This window comes from Cavia porcellus, unplaced genomic scaffold (genome assembly GCF_034190915.1).
Source record: "Cavia porcellus strain 051 isolate PalLab524CR breed Dunkin Hartley unplaced genomic scaffold, mCavPor4.1 scaffold_1, whole genome shotgun sequence".
NCBI classification, from domain to species: Eukaryota; Metazoa; Chordata; class Mammalia; order Rodentia; family Caviidae; genus Cavia; species Cavia porcellus.
The window spans coordinates 155,796,933-155,819,028 of NW_026947484.1; the positions used below are offsets into that span (position 1 = coordinate 155,796,933).

General features: G+C 40.8%; 1 long non-coding RNA gene across 1 annotated transcript; it reads left to right on the top strand.

Annotated features, from left to right (window-relative positions):
* The first annotated feature begins 783 nt into the window (after positions 1-783).
* LOC134473307 (uncharacterized) lies at positions 784-6,599 on the top strand. Its single transcript, XR_010043526.1, has 2 exons — positions 784-1,258; positions 5,023-6,599. It is a non-coding gene; the product is annotated as an uncharacterized LOC134473307 (long non-coding RNA).
* The last annotated feature ends 15,497 nt before the right edge of the window (positions 6,600-22,096 follow it).

Consider the following 22,096-nt stretch of genomic DNA (forward strand, 5'->3'; position numbering starts at 1 on the left):
ACTGGCGCGCTCGCGGGGGTGGGGTGGGGGAGTGCAGATGCTGTAATTTTGATTAGGATTGGAGGACGTGTCTGTTTGAGTAGCTTCTTTCTGAGCTAGCTTTTACTTCATTATTTAGTGTAGGAAGACGAATTTGGTTTTTAAAATCATGTATTAGTTCCAGTGTACCTCTCCTAAGAAACAAAAGTCTTCAGCACCATAAAAATGTCTGGAAGTCTCTAACAAAAACGTGCGATGTTGCTTCCAGTAGACAGAAATCTGTATTTTAAAAGTATCTGCACACATAGGATTATTCCGTTGTTTCGTCTAGAAGGAGATGAGAGAGATCAAGGCCAGGCTACAGCAGGCTGGCCAAGGAGACACTTTGCTGCGATGAAGAGAGCCTGGGTGACACTTTGGAGCCCACGCGAGACTGCACATTAGCTTTTCCTCAATCCTATTTCTGTCCCCTAAGCAGGAGCCTTTTCATATTGGCCTGGTTTGCCTTTCCAAGCAACTGGGCACAAGTCAACAAGAACCACAGAGGTCTAGTCCTACACGGAACATCTCAAGGGGAGAGAGGGAGACGCTGTGATTATCCTGGGTCTTGGGGATTTGGGATGGGGTGGGTGGACTTTCGGCAAAGCTAATTTGTGCGCGAGGGCCCAAAAGACTCGTGTTTTTCATCAAGTGTGAACATCCGTGCGGGGGTTCCACGCGCGTTTTCCGTGAAGCAGCACTGTTCCCAGAATGCCCATTCCGAAGAGGAAGAATCTTGCACAACATTGGCGCCTTCGGAGCCGCGTCTAGCGCAGGACTCCGTTGAAAGTGAAATTAAAAAGAGATCCCATTTGGAGATTTAATTACAGTTTCTTTGTGTGAACGTTTGCAAAGTGGCTCTGGAGTGCTATTTGAGTGATATCGACCATGATTTGAGCGGGTCATTTGCAGACGCCGAGAGCGTGCGAGCTGTTTTGGGGAAGTAGGGCGGGGGGCGCTGGCGTTTTATGCGGTCTTTCCACCCACCCTCGCCTAATCAGAGGGCTCTCAATCGGGTTTTGAAAATACTAATCTTGATCTAAGAGCTCCTGCCTCTGCATAAGTGGAGGAAATGATTCATTTTTAGAGGCCTCTGGATTTGGGGAAGAAGGACGGTCCTCACACAGACGCGGAAGACCCAGCAGAATGGCCTCTGCTCTCCAGGCGCGGAGCCCGGAACGGACCTGACCGCTCTCTCGGTGAATTGCGCCACCCCACATGCTCCGTAGGCCTCTGGGTGGTGAGTCTATTTCTGAATCCTGAACTGTGTGTGGAGGTGGGCAGAGGGGCATGACTAGATACTTGTCCAGGCTGGGCGCCAGAGCCCAACGACCTCCTGACCCCTTGGGAGCGCGGAGACTGGGGAGGTGCAGCTGTCGGGGGGGGGGGGGATGTAACCGGGCGTCTCCAACCTACGCTCCTCCGGACGCAAGACCAGGAAAAGTTTGCCTGCTACTCCTCAGAGCGAGCCCGAGGTCCTCGGGCTAAAAATAAGGACTTCCTCCCGCCCCCCTCCCATCATAGTAATGAGGGATTTTAGCTCGAGCTCCAATACAGACCAATTTTGAGCGGAGGAAGACGCCCCCCAAGCCTCACCTTGTGCGTCTGAAGGTGGGAAGTGACTGCCCGCATGATGTTGGCGTCTACCTACTAAATTGAAATTACTAGTTGCCCAGCTCTTCGCAAATGAAAATCAGAGGCCGAAGGCCCACCCAGGGGGATTACTAACACCCCTGGACCACACAGAGGTCTTTTCAAGGGAGGGGCGAAGGTGGGGAAAAGGCAGCTAGGAGACTTCAAGGAGGTCCTGTCCAGGCTGTGCGCTCCAGAGCCGGTCTGCCTGGAATAGGGTCCCTAAAATCCAAGGGGCAGGGACGGGATCCGGATCCCCGTAAAGCCAGGCCGTGATTGGAGGTCCGGGCTGGAGAGAGAGGGCACCAATCCACCCCGACCCCCGCAGCTTCCACTCACCGCGCAGAGCTGCCTAATTGGGCAGCAAGCAGCTGCGAAATTTGTAATCGTCTAATAAGGCTTCCACCTCGGTAATTCTTATCAAAAGGCATAAAACTGATATTTTCACACTCGGCTCGCACCGCAGGCGCCGTTTATAAACATCCTTCATCAGTGGGATGAAATTAAGCCTGCATTGACAGAGGTCCCTGGAACTCGATATTTAAAAGCAATAGATCCGAATTAGTAAATTATTACTTTAAATAGAGAAAGTCCCCGCCAACTTCACTATGGAGCCCTTTGCCTCTGAGCTCCTCGCAGTGAGTAACCACACGTTTGCAGGAACTTAACCTAAAGGCTGTGAGGCTTTGGGGCAAACTCCAGTCTGGTTTCCCTGAATCGCTGTCCTCTCTGGCTCCCAGCTCACCCGTGGAGACTCGGAAAAGCGCGGCGGCGGCCGGGGAGAAGCCCGGTTGCATTGCGCTCTGCAACCAGGACTCTTGGGTCCACTGTCGCAGGACCAGCACATTCGAGGCCCAGCCTGCAACCCTGGTAGGCCACCTTCTGCCACCGCACCAGAGCCCCGCAGCCCAGTACTGTCAAAGGCGCCTGCGGGAAGGAGCCGCCTGTGGGTGCGGCTAGTGGTAATTCCTTGGAGCCCCAGAGGGGAAATCTCCAGCAAGACTGCTGGGAAACTGCGGGTGTCAAGGGATGTCCTTGGATTTTTGCCCACCTTGGCTATTGCTAATAGTCTGGGAAGAGAGCGAAGCAGACAACTTCTAGAGGTTGTTCCCACAAACTTGTGCAGTTCCGAAGGGCGTCACTTCTGGGAGGTCTCCAAGATGGAAACTTTGCCTTGGGATTTCCGGGGTCCCAGTCTCCTTTTTAGATCACCTCACCCAGTTTCTGCGGTAAAGGGAATCACTTTTCTGAAGCCTGGTGGGCGTTGCGCTATCAGGCTTGCTAAACGTGGGACACTCGGAGACACAGGGGCGCAGGCCCGGCCTCCTCCACGTGGCTCTGCAGAAGCGCCCTTCTCTTTAAGTCAAGTCAAAAGCGCACCCAGATGCTGGAGCCCCAGCCACGGAAGTAGGTTCTGCACCTAGAATTTAGCTCTGAACCTGCGCTGGACCCAGAGCGCAGTAAACTCCCCAGCGAAGAGCGGTGCTATCTGCCTAATAAGAGAAATGAGGAGAGAAATAAATTTAGGAGCCACGTGGAGCCTGAGATTAGAAGAGGAGGCGGCCTGGGGCACTCTGGGCTAAATACTAGGAGAGCGCGAACATGCGGCAGACCGTTTACTCCTTGTGACATTTCCAAGTCCGAAATCTCGCTTTAAGCACGTCTGTGGTTTGGAGCTGCCGGTTTTATACGCACTTTGTCCTTTACAATGAGCAACAAACCAGGACCAGTGGAAACTTGATTCTATCGTTCCTTCAGAGTTCTGCTCTTGCAGCTCTGTAGAAACCGGAGTCCTGTGTGAAGGGCAAAGGGGGAAAGTTCCAGCTTCAACAACCTCGTATCCTGGTTTTCCCGACTGGTTCTAGGCACAATGGTTCCAGCTACACCCCTGAGCTCACTAATCTAGGAGGTTAGAAACCCTGTCTATCCGGCAGGCTTCTGCTCCCCTGTCCCCCAGCCTGCACTGCTCCTTCCTCGGGAATCTTTGAAAGCCAAATGAAAGTAGAATTAAACTTGACCCAAATGCAAAAGGAGAGCTCAAGGAGTTTCTCTGTTTGGGGTGTGGGTGTAGGGTATCTTTTCAGCCTTCTGTAGGGTCTGGGTCAGGGGACCCCGAAGCTCTACTTGTCAACCTGAGTGAGTAGCCCAGAATAAACCCTGCCAGAACATCCTGCCCACAGTATTGGTGTCCTACAGCTTACCCAGGCAAACCTTGCAGGTTTTCACCTTGTTTGCCTGATGCGTCTTGTAAAACTATACTTTTACCAAAAGACAAAACAAAACAAAGTAGAACAAAACAAAAGTCTGTGGTAAAATCTTCAGCTACCATTTTTTAAAGTTAAAAATCATTTTTATATGGCTTTCTGCCCCAGGACACTGCGTCTCATAATTGTAGCTGTATTTTTCTCCCTCCTGACCCTTCTCCCTTCCTCTGTTTCCTCTGGCCTGCTTGCCTGTATTTCCTTCCTTTGTGGGAATTCTAGGGTTTTCAGAGTTAAGTCATGTGTTACTTCTTTCTATTACAACACAAGGTGTAAAGTTGATAAACCTGTGATTGAAATTCTGAGGAATTGGACTTCTTCACCTCTCAGTTGCTCATCTGTAAAATGGAGCCAACACCATTTGGGAGTTGTCATTATAAATGAAAATGATGCTCCCCTAAGCTCTACACAGGTAGAGTAGGTTCTGAGTCAATGCGGTTTTCTTCCTTTCCTCCCTCGACTCCTAGGCCTCACTAGAGAAGTCTGGATATAGAGTCACCAAAGGTCTCATTCCTTAGGCAAAAAGCAGGTCAGTGCTGGGCCTCTCAGAACGTCAGAGCTCCAGAGGAGTGTTCAGCTGGGAGCCACTTTTCCTATGATTTTTCAGCCCCTCTCCCCTCGCTCCTTTATTGCTGGCTTACTGAGACACTAAACTGGCCTGTTTATATGCTTGGCACCTGGACTTCTTTTGGGGCGTGCAGCCTTTTGAATAGCATGAGCTGCTCCCTGTTGTCAAATGCCTCCCCCAACACTATGGCACATAACTCTAGTTCTACTTGGCCAAGGCCATGCTTTACCAGGCCCTGTCAGGAATTTTACTCCTAGGCAGGATTTAAGTGCTTTGCTCTCCTCTGTGAGTTCAGGAACAGACACTAAGGTGGGCTGTGACTCGGCTCGAGGGTCTCTGGCAACTTCTGGCCACTTGCAGGCTGCTAGCAGCTGCCCAGTGTCTGATGGGGGAGCAGAGCAACAATCCCTTTCCACCTCCACTATTGCTGGCCAAAGTTAAATTGCAGAGAGTGGTTTATGGGATCAAATAAAACAGCCACAAAAGAGAGGGGAGCTCATGCATACTGGTGGTGAAAACCTTTCTCTCTCCTTTTCCTTGTAGATTGTGAAATCTGCAGTCTAATTGTCAGCCAGTGGATGAAAACACATACTGAACAAGCAATGTCTGGATTTCCGTATCCACAGAGGGCCAAATGCCTGTGCTCACTTCTGGGACTTTCTTTGCCCTAAATCTAAACTATAACTCTGTAGCTGTGGAGACTGCTGCACAGGTCACCAAATGTCACCATCTAACACTGCTGAGGACAAGTCTTTAGAAACAGTTTTCTTGCCACCAACAGGTGAACAAAGCTGACCTCAACAAATCTTCCTCCAGCTATGGACCTCAAAGACCTAAAGCAGGAGCCTTGTGCTGTTCCAGTTTTCTGAAACCTAGTTTGGTGTTCAAGGCTGGACAATAACTGCTTCTGGAAGGAGAGAGGTATGCTCACAGTCACAGGAGGGTTTATACCTTTCTCTCCTTTCTTTCTTCTAGGGTTGTTTCCTATTTCCATTCCAGGACTTGCATCTTTTAAGATCTAAAGGTCCTCCAGCAAGGATGAGGTAGAAATTCTAACCAAATAATTGAGGCAGTTCCAGGATTCACTTTTCATCTGGGATGAAGGGCTTATGGTACCCAGTGTGTCGACCAGTGTCATGGCTCCTTGGGTACTCCTGTGAGTACTTTGGACCTCAGTGTTCAAAATTAAATTGCAAAACTATTCTGGTTGCCTCAGAAATCATTTGAATCTGAGCCTCTGTTTAAAAAGAAGGTAAAGGATAGGGTAAGACTCTTCAATCTACCCTGCTGGGCATGCTGTCAGGTGACCACAGGCTTGGCTTTGCTCCTAAGTAGGAAGACAAAAGAGTGACCAGTCTGAGTGGATGTCAAGGCCATTGGCCCTGCTGCCCAGGGTCCTCCTCAACCTGGAAAGAGGCTACGCCCTCCAGCCCACAACAGGAAGTGAGAACTGAAAAGAGATGCCCTAGAGGGAAGATGAGTCTCTCCCTGGACCCAGCCACTCTCCAGCCTGAGCAGGTCTTTTCCGGGACTGGCAGGCTGCAGAGCTACTAGACACCTCAGATTCCGAGGTCCTAGAAGAGTCTTTGCAACCCAGAATGATGACAGCAGCCCTGGCTGAGCTGTGTTACCCAGCACTGAGGGGAGAGCAACTGGACTATATCATGAAGACGTGGGTTTCTCTACAGTACAGCGAGTTCCAAACTTGGTGTAGCTGCTGCAAGCTTCCAAACATGGCAAGAAATCATTTTTAGGAATGATTAATCCCACTCATTTTGCTCAAATCAAAGCACGCTGTTTCAGGAGGGAGTCCAGCTGGCAATTTTTCAAAACTGCATCTTTGCCTTGTAACATGATTGGTAAAGAATCCCTTGACCAGCCTCGGTGTTCTAGAGTTTGCCTTCATTATTGCTTTGGAGTCTTGACGCTGTGAGAAATAATAAGCAGCAGTTTCTCCTGAAGATTTCCTTAAAAAAATAAACATATAACTTTAATCTATAATAACCGTCACTATATTTCTTTCTCTTTCGCTTCTTTAGAGTACTTCTGTGGTGAGTCAGTAATTTGATGAGTTTAGTGAAAGGAAAAAAATCTTTCATAAATAAATCAGAATCAAACCATGTGGCTCTGTCATTTAAAGGTCAGGATGGAGAAAATACTCCAGTAAATAAATCCATAATTCCTGATTATTTACACACACACACACACACACACACACACACACACACACATCCATGTGGAGAGGATAGCTCCTAAATTTCCTTTTACCTGCCACAGTGGAACCCCCCACAATCCGTGCGACTGCAGGAGGGTGACAAGTTCAAGGCCAGCCTGGGCGACTTGGTGAGTTCTGGTCTCAAAATTTTTAAAACAGAAATTAAAAAAAAAAAAATACTGGGGTTGATTATAGCTGAGCGCTCGCCTACTCCCTAGGTTCAATCCCCACTATTGGAGAAAAAGAAAGGAAGTGATACCCTCTAAGGTCACATTCAATGCCTCAATGATGATGCTACTGAAAAGTAAACTGTCATCTTCAAACCTTGCATTTGGCATTACCCACCTATCCCCCATGTGCCTCACCAGCAGAAGGTGGAAATTACTATGCCCACTCTACAGATGGAGAACTGAAATCCAGAGAGGCGGCTCAAATTCCTACAGCAAGTTAGCGGCAGAAACCACAGGTGGTCTCATTTCGAGAGCTTCACTGCGCTGCCCAGGATTCTCTTAGGCGATGTAGGGGTGGCTTCGGGCTGTGGGGAAGCTGGGATGCAGGTGTGGAGGAGCACGGACCTGCTGGAGGGAGGGCAGATGCCAGGGAAGGAAGGGAGTGATGGAGATGAGTCTCCTGCGGGAGGAGCACGTTATCACCTCTGAGGCCATAGACCCTGTAGCGTTTCCCCGGTTGTCCCCGCCTGAGGCTGCAGGCACTCCCCAGGGCCCAGGGACACCAAGGGGACCAGGGCCAACACCAAGGGACACTCCCATCCCCAGGCTGAGTCGGGGACTGCGGATGCCCGGTCACCCCTGACCCCAACTCTGGACGCGATCCTGGCTCTGAGGCCAGCGCCTAGCCTGGCCTGGCCTGCAGGCTGGCTCTGACCCCTCCTTCCTGCGCCGCTTTCCGGGGTGCCCTAAGCGCGGAGGCCTGGATTTCAGAGACAAACATTGTTCTCCCGAGCCAGATCTGGTTTGCAGAGGGTGCTCCGTGTGGTGCTCCGTGACTGAGGACAGTGGAGGCCCTGGTCCCGTCCCCGCGTGGCCTTTGCCCTCCTAGGTAGGTGCTCCTGCTCAGACCTCGCAGCCCGTGCCCCGCGGACAGCCGGGGCCCCACACCCACGGCGCGCGAGGTCCGATCAGACCGGGATGGAGCGACGGGCCGGGCTGTCCCCTGCCGCGGACAGCGGGGGCAGAGACACACCGCTGCGCCTCGAATCCGGTCCTGCGCGTGGTGTCTCAAGCAGGTGGCTCCCTGTCCTGCGCGAGGATCCTCGGAGGGCTTTGGGTTTGGCTGTCACTGAGAAACTAGGCCTCCCGGAGGGCCTGGCTGGGCCTTAGCTATGTGCCACTTTGGTACTTGTGATACAGTTGTGCAATGCTTGGGTGAAGCCATGCAACGATTAACACGTGCATCAAGTTAGTCTAAAAGGAATGGTGTGTGTGTGTGTGTGTGTGTGTGTGTGTGTGTGTGTGTATGCATGCACACCCATATTCTTTTGGGCTGATGAGATATTTCCATCTTAAACGATTCTAGGTTCCCTGAAATTCTTATATTAAATCAAAGACTTATTTCCCTTGGATGTGATTAGTTTTTAAAACATGGATTAACATTACCTTTTTAATTCTCACTACCTTGATAAAGATTATATACCAAATTCATAAGGGGAAGCTAAAGGGAAATATGTCTATGCTTTTCCAGGCTATGACTTTAGCCTGGAAAAAAAAAAATCAGTAGCATTTCTTATTTGACAAGGACATGCGTTTGTTCAGCATTTCTTTTTCTCCTCTTTTTTTCTCTTTCCCTTCCAGGGCATCATTTCTAATGTACATCCTATGTTTATTGTTTCTGTTTGGTACTGTGGTCATCTGGAGCTCACACATCTGTTTCTGATCGTCTTCCTGTGTTGAGCACGCACTATTGTGTTAGTAAGATTTTACACCATCTGTTTAAGAAAATTCCTGCCAGTGCTATTTGATGCCCAGTTGAACTTTCGCCAAACTTCTTCATCTTGTAATGTTCTCTGGGTCCTGAGCATATATAATACACTTTAATGAAATTACGCTTTTGTACTTGTTGACAGACATCAGAAACACATTGGCCCAGGTCACCAGCAGTTGAGCTAAGTGTTGTGTGGGAAGAACAATATTAAAATAGTAAAGATGTTGAAAAAGAAAAATATTTGGAAACAGAACCATTAAATTAGAATCAAATAATCACCCAAATAAACAACTGCTCTGCATATATACACACATGGAATTTTTGGCCTGGATCTTGGGAGCTAGGGTATAGTTCTGATGATTTCTTAATTATAAATACTAAACATAGGACTTTATAGTTTTGACATGACTCTATGAGTGTAATAGCTAATTTGAAAAATACTGATGTAGAATAGCCTTGTAAGGTGATTTCTTAATTATAAATATTAGACATAGGAATTTATAATTTTGACATGATTCTATGAGTATAATAACTAATTTGAAAAATGATGTAGAATAGCATTGAAACATGGTTGTATTGTGTATTAAATGTAAAATAATTGTGGAGCCTATGTAAAAAAGTAATTTTTTAATCTTGTAGTCACTCAGAAAGGCTTTCCACTGTTATCCAATGTTAGTACAGTAAGTGTCACTCCTTTCTGTCTCCTTTAAAGCAGAGCTATTTATGACATTTCAAGCATATCATATATTATTTGCTGGCTAAGTATTTTTCAGTAACAGTGGATTATCTAGAAGGCTGTAATTGTCTTGAAAATGTAAATATTGACAGTATGTGTTCAAATATCCTTTTTTAAAGTGCAGCACTTTGCTTGATACAAGGATCTATTTTGTTTACACCCAATTTGTCCAAAGCTTTAAAAATATGATTTTCCAATATTTTAGTTATAGGACAAGAAATATCAACCTTAACACTTGGGTAAGTAAGCTGCTGACATTCACTACTGCAAATCAGCATTCTTCAAGTTCAAAAAGTTTCCTTTTATTCGTATTTTCCCAAAAACAAATGATCACATTCTTCCCTAGACAGACTGCTTTTATTGCTCTTTAATTACATACTATGATTGAAGATATGGCCATTAAATAATACTTCAGAATATATCAAACATTCTTTTTGTTGATGCAGGAAAACAAATTTCTGTTTTTAATGTATTTAATTTCCAAATAAAACATATCCATTGTGAAGTGGGTAATTGACATTAGGTATACAAGGCATTGGAAACTAAATACCTTGTTACTGTGAGATAAATCTATTATAAAAATGTAACAAGTCTTATTTTTGCCTCCATAAAAATTTAAAAAATAATTTATCACGAACTATATTTTCTTTAAACTGCTAATCTGAATATGTTGAAATATAACTCATAAGATTCAAGTAATTGATGTTACTAAAAAGCAAACCTTATGAATCTTCACATGCCTGGTTCCAATTAATCTGCTTAAACTATTTAATGGGTAAAAAAACAAACCTGATTTCGTCAATCTGGAGTTCTGCACCAATTTTCTGTGTGCCTCTTTAAGGTCTAATGCCTTTGCCTACACATATTTAGTCCATGGAGGTGGTCTTAAAAAACCCAGAGTGGCAGGATAAATAACTAGATGTAGTTTCCTGACAAAACAAAACACAGTATTTTTGCAGTTTCATCAGTTAGAAAAAGTAGCCTCTGAGGAGTTTCAATGGTTACTAGAGAACTCTGTGCATGCTTTTTGTGGGTTCAACTCATCCAGCATGTTTTGGGTTCCTTCTTATGCCGGGCATTGGGGATACAAGAGTAAGACATGGGTGATCCTTTCTCTTAGAAAAGTCCCCATCCAAGGAGGAGACTGATAAAAGTGAAAGCAGCTCATCTTATCAGTTCTCCTCCTTGAGCTGTGAATTGGTAAAGATCAAACCAATCTCTTCACAATAGTTTGTCCTTGCTTTTAAACTTCTAAAGCTACAACCTGTGTGGAGCAAAAACAAACTCCCCTAAAGGCCATCCAGCAATAGCATATGGTTCTTCACAGTACACTTTCTATACCTTGTCAGGTGCGAGAAGATGACAGTGATAACTCGCTGTCCTAGAAAGATCTGCTGCATTATTCTGAATTTCGAATCATAGTCATTCATTTGCTGTTTTGTACAATCTTCTGAAAGCAGTGGTTGGGGCAGTACTAGAACTAGGTAATTTTTGGTTCCTTAAATGTAAAAAAATCTGAGATTTTTTTTTCCTCTCACCTTCTACCTCAAACTCTCCTACAAAGTAATTTTATATTTTTGTCATCAAAAACTTTTCTAGAAGATTGGAGGTGGAGAGGAAGATACTACAGAAACTATGGTTTATGCAGTACAGTATTCAGGTCAACATCTGCTGTTTTTCACCCTGTGAATTTACTAAATTTGGGGATTAATTTTTCCTAAACTATAAGGCTGAGTTTATTTATTTATTTATGTGACCACAAACACATAAGGGATAAACTGATTAGCAGATAATTTTTTTTTAAAAAAAAGTTTAAAGTTTCTGTTTATAGAAAGATTTGGCATTTTACAGTATAAAAATTACATGTAAAGTTTTTTCCAAGCGTGTGTAAATAATTACAGCAAAATTAAACTTAATTTGTATCTCTAGTAACTTTGGAGACCACAGCATAATTTTCTTTTCTTTTTTTTTTTTTTTTTAATGTATGGATGGGAAATATCAGGAGAGAGAAAAAAAACTGATCTTTTGATTGGATTAATTGAATGCCTTTTACCCTGGAGGAAATTTTGTGTTTTAACTGTCTTCTGAGTAATTATGGTTTTTCGAGTAGGTCTGCACTAGGCTTGCTTTTTAGAGACTACTTCATCTCATTTTGCCTCACCATAATCACAGACCTGCTTATATGACCAGTTGATTTTCACTGACTATTGCCATACATTTCATTTCTGGTTTTATTTTCAATTCTCGCTTCCTAGAAAGGCAGTCTATTAAAGCAGATGCTCATGACGCTGATGTCTGCGGACCTGTATCTCAGTTTCAGCCTCTCAGTGATGTGACTTGGAAAAATCACTTCACTTTCTGAGTTCCAGTGGCTCCATCTTTTTGGGAGCTAGAGGTCATTAAGAAGTTATGTATCACTGCACTTGGAAAATCTTTCTAGCTTTCAGTGGTAAATTACTGTCCACAGATTTTTCAAGAGCTTTTCTTAAACCAGCTTTGAAATCTAAATTATGACAACTCTCCAGAGGAATTTTTCTTCAGCTTATATTTCTGTTGTTTGAGTTCCATCATGTACAGTTTATTTGCTAAAATGAAGTTGAGGTTGAACTCTGATTTCTAGGCTAGCAGGAGTCCCTTGTTCAAAGCTAATCAGATTTTCTTAAGAACAGTTAATTCTGACTCCTGCTCAGAGTATGAACTCAGGCTTAACAAAATGAGAACTTAATGTTACTTCTCTTTTTCTTTCTTTCTTTCTTTTTTCTTTTTTTTTGGTGTAGGGACTGAACTCACAACCTCACACTTGCCAGGCAGGTGCTTATGGCACTGAACTAAATCCCCAGCCCTAATGTTACTTTTCAAAGCTTGCAAAACCATGACACTCATTTCCCAAAGCAAAACTAATCCATGAAATTACTGAAATTGCAATGTGTTTTGTTTTTAAATTTTACAATTCTGCATTTTGCAAACCTGTGACTAATTGCTGCTGTTAATAATCCACTTACTCCAACCGATCCAAACCTTTGCAGGCTCAAACAGGACTTCTTTATCCTTCCACTTCTCCATCGACTTTTAAAGCCTACTTTAAGTGCTGCCTTTTCCATGAGCATTTTTACACAAGTGGGAGGTGATTTCTCTCCGTTGGGAGCACCAGCACTTACTGAATCGGTCAGTTGCTTAGTTATTTATTCCATATCTAAGATAGGCATGCTGTGTATAATTCTGTTACTACTGTAGATCTGGGATTTTATTTTTAGAATTCAATCTTAGAGTTTGATTAGTGGTGCTGATGGGGCAGAGCTAAAAAGTCTGTAAGACTTGTCAGTAAATTCCATATGTTTTACTGTGTGCCTTTTATTTCAAAGAGATTTCTCTCCCACCCTGAGTATGACATGCATTCTTTTGCTTGCCTGCCTTATGTTTTCTGGTAGTCACAGTGGATTTGGATTCAAATGGTCATCCTCCTCTCAGGTGTCCATTGTAGGTATTTGCAGGGAAGCAACTGAATGGATGATCATTGTTGATACGTAAGAGTCTAATGCGAACTGGGGTACTTCGTAAGGTTCGCCTAAAGTATGGTACTTTACTTTCCAAATTAAAAGCTTTCAGAAAAGTTTTGAACATACATTTTGATATTAATTAAAGTAGTAAAAAACATGGATTAAAAAACACACATGGATATAGCTAATTTCATTTTAGGTGGTTGCTGTTTCAGGTATCAACAAAGTCTACTAAGACAGAAGTTAAGACATCTTGCCTGTGGTTGGGATCTGGCACCCATTTCATGACTCTAAGAGATAATTTTCATTCTTCTAGGGTGTAGGTTATTTCCTCGTAAAAATATATACACAGCTTATGTAAAATTGTGTGTAAACTGACCAAATTGATTAGCAGTATCCATAAGCAGAGTGTTAGTAGATGGGAACAACAAACCCTGCAGTTGCCTGCCAAAATCTATTCTGTTCTTTGCATCATGTGTAGCCACTGCCTGGTTTGACTGGGATGGAGCCCAAGCGTAGCTGTCAGGAGTGGAAGTTAATGACGGTTACTCGTCATCATTGTGATTGATTCAGGGAGGGTCACAGGAATGTAAGCTCCTTAATGATAAGGACTGTGTTTTGCTCGTGGATGGATTCCCAGGGCTGAGAATAGTATCTGACACTGAGTAGGCAATCAGCAAATACTTATTGAATGAATGAAGCAAGGTTGAATGGACAGAATGATTCTCCATTTGATCTCCAGGACACTGGAGAATCCTGGTTATGAACTAGGGAGAATACAGTAAATGTAGCCATCTTGTGGCCATGAAAGAAATGCTCACGGGTGAAACATGAAGGGTGAGGGAGGGCAAAGCTTAAACACCAGTGAGAAACAGGCCTCTTTCTGAACATGTGTGATTTGAGCTCTTTTTAATCAGTGTAGTTTTGCTGTTGTTTCTACCAAGAGCATCTGCCATGATATTGGGAGAATGGTCTAAGGTACCTAACAAAGAACAGCTAGCACCTTCACTGGTTCTCTTCCTGTACACACTAATTCTTGAGGCTAAGGGTTTGAAGACTTCTATGCAGAACTACTACTTGAAAATCTTGAACTGAATTAGGAATCTTAGGTGAAAATTCCAAGACACAAAACCCAAAAGTTTTACTCTTGTGGTGGACCTAAAGCCCCTTTAAAAATCAATGAATAGTTTTAAAAACATACTTCACATTTCCTTATTTAGAAGCCTGGTGAGTAGTATTTAAAAAAGAAAAAAAACCCCATAACTTGATATGTTCCTTTTAGGTAAATATCAGTTTATGCAACTTTTAAGCTTCCCTGAGTTTGATAAATAAAATACTTTAAGTGGCTTCAGTCTAACTATAAAATAAAGTTTAAATTTCTTTGTTGATCAAAATAAGGGCTTTCTCTTATCTACCTTTTGTTATACAGTGATGATTCGTCTTCAAATTTCTTAAAGCTGTGGTAGAATTGTACCTTGAAATCTTCTCCGAAACAGTCCCAATGTTTTATATGAATTTATAATGAATTGAGCTCACCCTGAATGAAGCAGATCTACAGTTCTCATCCCATGTGGCCAAGTGTTAATAAGGACCCGGATTTAGCCTTTGAGAGCTGTGTTCTGAAATGCCAGCTGAGAACCAAAGGGAGAGAAGGAAAACTAGAAGGCCGGTGGTCCCTGTGTCTGCCTTAAACACCCCCTTTGTGCTCACCGGCCCCTTTGCTTTCTTTGACTTGTTGCTGAGATGGGGTTATCTGATTTTCTTGCTGGCTTACACTTTTTTCTTTTCTTTCTGTGCTGGGGATTAAACCAAAGATGTCATGGTTGGTAGGCAAGCACTCTGCCATATGGAGCTATGACCTCAGCACTTTGAAAACTTTTATTTTGAGATAAGGTGTCCTTAATTTGCTCAGGCTGGCCTTGAACGTGGAAGCCTCCTCCTCACCCTCCTGAGCAGCTGGCATGACAGATGTGTACCAGTTTAAACACTGCTTGGGAGCTGTGAGGTCTTAGGCAACTTGAGATTCTCAGTCCTCAGAGAGTGGCTATACATTTTGGTGAGCACATGGATGGATAAACAAACAAATTTGTTTATTTTATGGGATCTCAGTGCAAACAACTTTCCTGAGCTGGCAATGTTGTACACATCTGAAGGATTTAGTGAAATCCAGCAGGGTGCATTGCACCTGTGACACAGATTACTTATGCAACATTTAAATTAATTCTGGTTTTAAAAATCTGAGTGTCTAAACCCTTAAGAATTACACTAGCTTGTTATCATTGCATTTTATAACCTTTTATTTTATTTGTTTGTGAAAACAAGTTTTTATTTTTTATTAATTCTTGGAATGAAAGATGCTATTCACAGGAAGACTAATCTTTTAGTCTTCAGATACATTTTTCCCAATCAATATTAAGTAACTGCAGATCAAACATTTTGATATTTAAGTGTTCCTTTTTTGAAAAACAATTAACTTTTGTTTTAATCGAATGAGTGGAAAATTCAGTGTAGTGGGTGAGTTCACATATTGAGTGCTTTCATTTTATTGTTTTATTTTTTAATTAAATTCATTGGTACGATTTAGAAATACGTTATGGTCACAAGCACCGTAGATCTTAACTGATAAGATCTTAATTTCTGTACCTGATAGATCTTAATACCTAAAACAATCTATACTTACGAATTAAAAGACAGTGCTGCTCCTGACTGCCCTTATGACACAGCTGTTAGTTTTGAAAATGGAGACAGTAATATGTATCTGTTTTTTATTCAAAAAATGGAGGTAAATTCTTTGCATATGAAGGATTATTTTGAGGATCAGATGAGACAACGTATCAAGATTTTAAAAAAATGACAGAGAAGCAAACACATGTTAGGTGAGTGATGAATGATGAATTTCTATAGACTTTGTGAGTGGTTAGGCTTGAGCCAGGACCAAGCAGCCAGGAGCTGGTTCTCTCATGGAGCCACGCCTGCCCAGCTGACTGCAAATAAAGGAAGGAACAAAACACTGGGAAGCTAGGGTGGTTAGGATGAGGGCTCATTTGCACTTAGAATGCGGAAGTCTGGTTTCCTTTACAATTTCTACCAGCAATTTCAGGGCAGAGCACGAAACCCAGGGATGAGAGGTGTTTGGAACTTTCATAAGACTGAGATGAGGTCCAAAAAGACTTGGACATGGAGAAAACACATTGGGAAGTCTTGCGGGAATGGCGAAGGGCTGGACATTGCTAACAGAGGTTAACTGTTTCTCACCACAGATTTGTGCTGATAGCTCGTCTTTGGCAACCAAACTTTTAGGTTTAGGAGAAAGAAGTCTAAATAAAGCCCTTCTTCTATGGGGCAGGAAAACATGGCAGTGTTAATGTTCTTTCCCAAAGAAAGAGAGTACATAGGAGAAACAGGTTCTTAACATGTTCTCTGTTGACAGCAAGGTGCTATGGGGATTTGTTTATCACACATTTATTGAGCACTTACTATGTACCAGCCACTTGAGATGCCCTGGAAAAAATTCCTCTGAACAGGACAGACACAGTCTTCCCTCATCTCTTCATGCTTGCAGGCAGCAAGAAAATAATTTATTCTAGAGCTACTTTTTTTCTGCCATAGATGAGAACAGAAGATAATATAAAAATATTTATGAACCAGTTTTCTAATGTAGAATAAGACTCGTTTTTAATCATTTTCTCTCTAAACTAATTTCTTACCCTCTTTTGAAAAAGTACTTAATAAAAAAAGTACTTCATTGCTTCCAATCTTTAAGATTACTAGTAAGTGTGATCATTTAGGGATGCAGAATTTAACTTTGAAAATAAGCGAGTACTTTTCAGAATCTAAAGGAATATCATGTGTATAATTAAGAAATGAAATCACAAAAACAAGATATAGTAAAAATATATTATCATAAGATATACCATCTTCCAATTTTGTTTTAAATTTAAGTAAATCTGATTTTTTAATTAGATGAAAAGACTATTAAAACACATGTCATTTTATTTATTTTTATTATACTTATCTTATTTGTATTACAACTCAATAAATATTTGTCATATAACTGCAGGAATTCATATCTAGATCCTTAAGGAGATGAAAATAGAGTAAAGGGTCAGAAAGAGCGTTTACTCACCTACTATAGGCTCTCAATTTTGTTCTTTTTCTACTAAACTTTAAATTGCCTCCTAAATGTTCTTAAGGTTTTTCTTTGTACTATTGCCCTGTGTTTCCTCTACACTGAGTACCGGTTACTTCTTCTGTTTATATTTTCTGCTTTTAGCTTTACATAGAACAAGTACTCCTCATTGTTTTTTTTCCTTCTGTTTTTCTGTCTTGGGGATTAAATTCTTGAGTGCTTTACCATTAAGCTTCACCTCCAGCCCTCTTGCTTTTTATTTGAGGCGGGGTCTCACTAAATCATCCAGGCTGGCGTTAAACTTGTGATCCTCCTGCCTCAGCCTCCTGAGTAGTTGGAATTACAGCTATGCTACACCATGCCTGGTTTCAAAGAAATGAATATTTTAGGGCTGGAGATAAAATTCAGTAGTAGTTCTCTTGCCTTGCAAATTTGAGGCCCCTTCCTTCCTTCCTTCCTTCCTTCCTTCCTTCCTTCCTTTCTACCTCCTTCCTCTCTTCCTCCCTCCTGGGGTTCTTATGCACAATTTGCTCATACAAGACTTACCAGCTGGCTGGACTCTCTGATGGTCAGCAGTTGTGGAAATAAGCAATTGACCAAAACCCCATATGTACCTGTACTTCTAGAGACTTTTTAGAATATGGTGTTTCTAAAAATAAGCTGCCCCTGGCCAATGCATGCAGTTCTGAAGCATGCTCACAGCGGATATTTTAAAGCTAGAATGCTAGTATCTTTTTTTCACCTTCTTAGTGAAAGTGTAGAAAAATGCTTTATTTCAAATCAGTTTATGAGTAATGCTACATTCCACATATTCAAACAATCCACTGATAGCTGTATCTTCAAAGTTCACTGACAATATAATGAGTCAATTGTCAATTATTATTTGTTCTTCAGTCAAAAAATAGATCTGCTGTTAGAGAGATAGCTGGGATGTGATGTAATCAGCACTTCAACTCTGGAAAAGATTTGACACTGGAAGAAAGGAGGAATAGAATAAAAACTGCCATAACCTTCAAGGATAACTTACTCTGGCTTCTAGTCTATCTGTTGTTAAAAGGGGCATTTTTTTTTTGTTTACTATTTTAAATTACTACCAAGCCAAAAGTCTCATCAAGTGTGAGATTTTTAGGATCGGTGGTGTAGTTCAGTGGTAGGACACTATCTCAGCAGTTCTGGGTTGGATCCCCAGCACTATATTCACATAAAATTCAGATTATAAACAAAACATCTATGATGTTAGGGCCCTTTGTTCCTATTCTCCTTGGAAAACAATAAACTTTAAGATAATTCTCTGCTCACTATCTTGTCTTAAATTATCAAAGAGAAATGTTAAGTAGAGATTTATGAATGACTAACATAGCGGAAGAACCAGAGTTTTGCTTATGTTACACAAATAAAAGATTATTATTTGGGGCTGGGGATTTAGCTCAGCGGCACAAGCACCTGCCTGGCAAGCATGAGGTCATGAGTTTGATCCCTGGTACAAAAAAAAAAGTTAATATTTATTCCATTATTTAATTATGTGGTGTTTTGATGGTACTGAGATTGAACTCAGGTCTTGCGTGCTAGGCAAATATTCAAACACTGAGTTACACCTCCAGCCTCTGAAAAAACAACTCTAAAACAACTATGCTTTTGAATGTGTTCGTATAGTGTTTTTTTTTCTTTTTAAATATAAGATTGGTCAGTAATATATCTTGAATTTATTATCTGAGAGTGCATAAAATAGTTGATCTGAATTAGAGCATAAGGTAGATTTTAATAGACTTTGTTCCACGTAGCACTTTTATTTTGAGATAGAATCTGATCTACATGGCGAGTTCAATATCAGCCTAAACCATGTAGCTCAAAACAATTAACATATAATTTAGTCATTAATTTTATAATGCATTTTTCTTTGTTACCACAAATAAGGAAAGGAATATGTTGCAAAGTGCTTAAAACTACAGTTAAAACAAAAACAGCACAATTTAAATGAAGAGTTTATGTTTTCTTTTGCATGTAATAAGGTGTGCCAACACTAGATACAATTTAAGATTTAAAATAACAAGTTGCATTTAGCCACATAATGACGTCCTCTGGGTTGAAAGTTTTACTTTCATTTTCTTAGCTGCATTCCATCTGACCCACCCAAGGAATGGAGCCAGTGGGTTCCTGATATCCAAACCATGAGACACAAGGCATGTGAAGCCAGGTAGACTCCTTTCATGTTTTACTTACTTTGAATGGAAAGAACAAAAATGAATGTGAGACACAGCTGGTTTGGAGTTACTTTAAAACCATATATAGGTCACTTGTTATTGCAGTTGTTTTAAAAATTGCATAATTTTAAGCCAGAAATATTTCCCTAATTAATTATAATAGTAGATATGATGACTTCACAGCTTCATTTCAGGAGCAATAGTATCCCACCATAGATAAAAATGTAGTGTTATATTAAGCAGAGTTTTATTTCCATGAAAGGGAATTAGAAAAAAAAACACCTTTACTAATTAAAAGTTATTTTGTTTCATCTTCTCTATTTGATGTGTGCATTTTTTTTGTCGGTACTGGGGGTTGAACTCACGACCTTGCGCTTGCCAGGCAGGCACTTATGTGCTCATTTTAAAGTTAAAATACTAAGTATACAAATAAACACCATTCAAAATTTCACCTACCAAATGGGTTTCATTTTAAGCGATAAAAGATTATTTCTTTGCTTTGTTGGATCCCACGAAAAAAATGTAAATCCTCAAAATGTATATTGTTGATTTTATAGTTAACAAGAAAATGGTCCCGCTCTCTGGCAGTGAAACATTAATAAGGCACATATTTTTTGAGAAAAAACATAGAAGCTTTCTAATCTCATATCCTATCTTTAAGTCAGGTTATACAGAGTGCCTCTCAGTGTCCCCACCCAGGTTATTACTGATACAGAATATTGGCATCAACTTTAATTCACACTGTGTCTTTTTAGACACAGAAGTCTAAATAATTTGGAATTTCTATTACATAGCACATTCTGTTGTATGTTTGTTATTCTTCTGTAGGCGTGATCATTGGTGGTGGTGCTGCCTAGGACTTGATCAGCTTGGTTGCTAACCAGTTAAAATTAACACTTTTTATTTATATAACCAATGTCTCAGCTTGAGGATGGGGCTCAGTGGTATAGCACTTGCTTAGCACTGGGGAAAAAATTCAAATTTTGTTCCTAAGTAGATTTTTAAATATATATATATATATTTAAGTATATACATATATTACTTAAAATGTGATAACTCCAAAAACATCAAAATAAGGGGGCATAAATAGCAATTTTAAAAACGTTTTACAATTTACAGTTTTCATTGTTTACATACATGTATTTTGTCCCAGAGAGAATGACCTCAGCCAAAGCAATGACTCAGGCTACACCTGCCTTCACTTTAACCCACTGTGAGCCATTTGGAGCTGGCTTTTGGAAATTTTTGATGTGCTATAAGGTTTGGGGTTTTTTTGCGTATGGATATCTAGTTGTTCCATATGTTTACTGAAGGCGCAATCCTTTCTCCACTTAATTGCTTTTGCATCTTTGCCAGAAATCAATTGTCTGTTATGTGGGTGTCTATTTTGTGATTTCATATTGGTACCTTGGTCGTTTGTCTATCTTGATGTCAATGCTGTTTGTCATGATTGGTGTAACTTTGTGATAAGTCTTGGGATTGGGGGATTGGAGCTCTAATTTTGTTCCTTTATCAAAGTTTTTTGGACTCTTCTGTATTTCTTTTATATTTCTATAGAAATGTAAGAATCAAATGTTAATCTCTATGAAAAATGATGTTGGCAGTTTAATAAGGGATTTTTTTTTCTTATCTGTGTTACTCATTTTTGGTTCTACTCATTTTTGGTTTTATTCTGTCTTAATTTTATTTTAATAATCTTAATTTTCTTAAGGAAAGATGAGAATATTTCATAACTTTCTTCTTTTCTAATAAATGTACTTGGTGTTAGACTATTCAAAAAGGGTATTCAAAAAGCTTTATGGAGATAGAAAGTCTGTTATTTGATAGTTTGGTTTAATCATGACAAATGTCTGTATTGACCTGATAGCCATATGTACAATTAAAATATATAACTTCCTTTTATGATTGTGAACTAAGTATTTTTGTGAAATATCTTTTTGGCTATTGATATAATGAAAAAATGTGCTAATTTTGCTTTATTTTTTCCACTTTAAAAATATATTCATATATGAAAATTTGCTGGATTATGATAGTCTTTTGTTATTAAGGACACTTAGAGGATCTGAAGTTCATGCTACATGTTGTATTTTTTGGGAAATATTTTTATGCTCAATAGGTACAAAACCATAACAATTCTCACAGGAGTGTCTATAGCTGCTAAATCTCTGCATGTGCATGTTTTCCTCTATGAAAAACACATAAATCATCTCATCATTTTGTAGGTATCCTTAGTCTCTAAAATGACAAAGGGTAAGTAATGCATCTAACCCAGGGTCAGAACACTCTTATTAAACTGTAGCAGTTGAGTTCTCCTTTCTTTGGAGCGACTACTCTTGACTGATTTATACAGTTTTATTTTAGTAACAATTATCATATTTGGGGGAACTGTAAAACTATATGTAAATCATGACATATTGCATAAAATTAGTCCTGTGTAGTAAATCAATTTTCTAAAGTGATGAAATGAAATTGATAATAAATGTGGCAAATAATTGAAAACCTTGTTCTATAAGGAGGTCATATAACTCATTAGAAAAAAATACTAACTGTAAGTACCTAAACGGGCAAGACGTATAAACATATTTTACAAGTGGGATTAAAATGGTTAAGAAACTCGAGGAGAAACAATTTCACTTCAATAGTATCTGAAACAATACAAATGATAAATTAATGATACTATTTATTTAATAAATCAGATTAATAATGCCTGAAAGAGACAAAATGCTAGTGAGGGGAAGGTAATTTACACCCTAGCTTGGAGTACAAACAAGAGCAGCTCTCAGTTCTGCCTCTCTCTGTCTCTCTTTCTCTCTGTCTCTGTCTGTCTGTCTGTCTGTCTGTCTGTCTGTCTCATCCTGGAGATTAAACCAAAACCATTGCTCTGAGCCACGCGTCTTT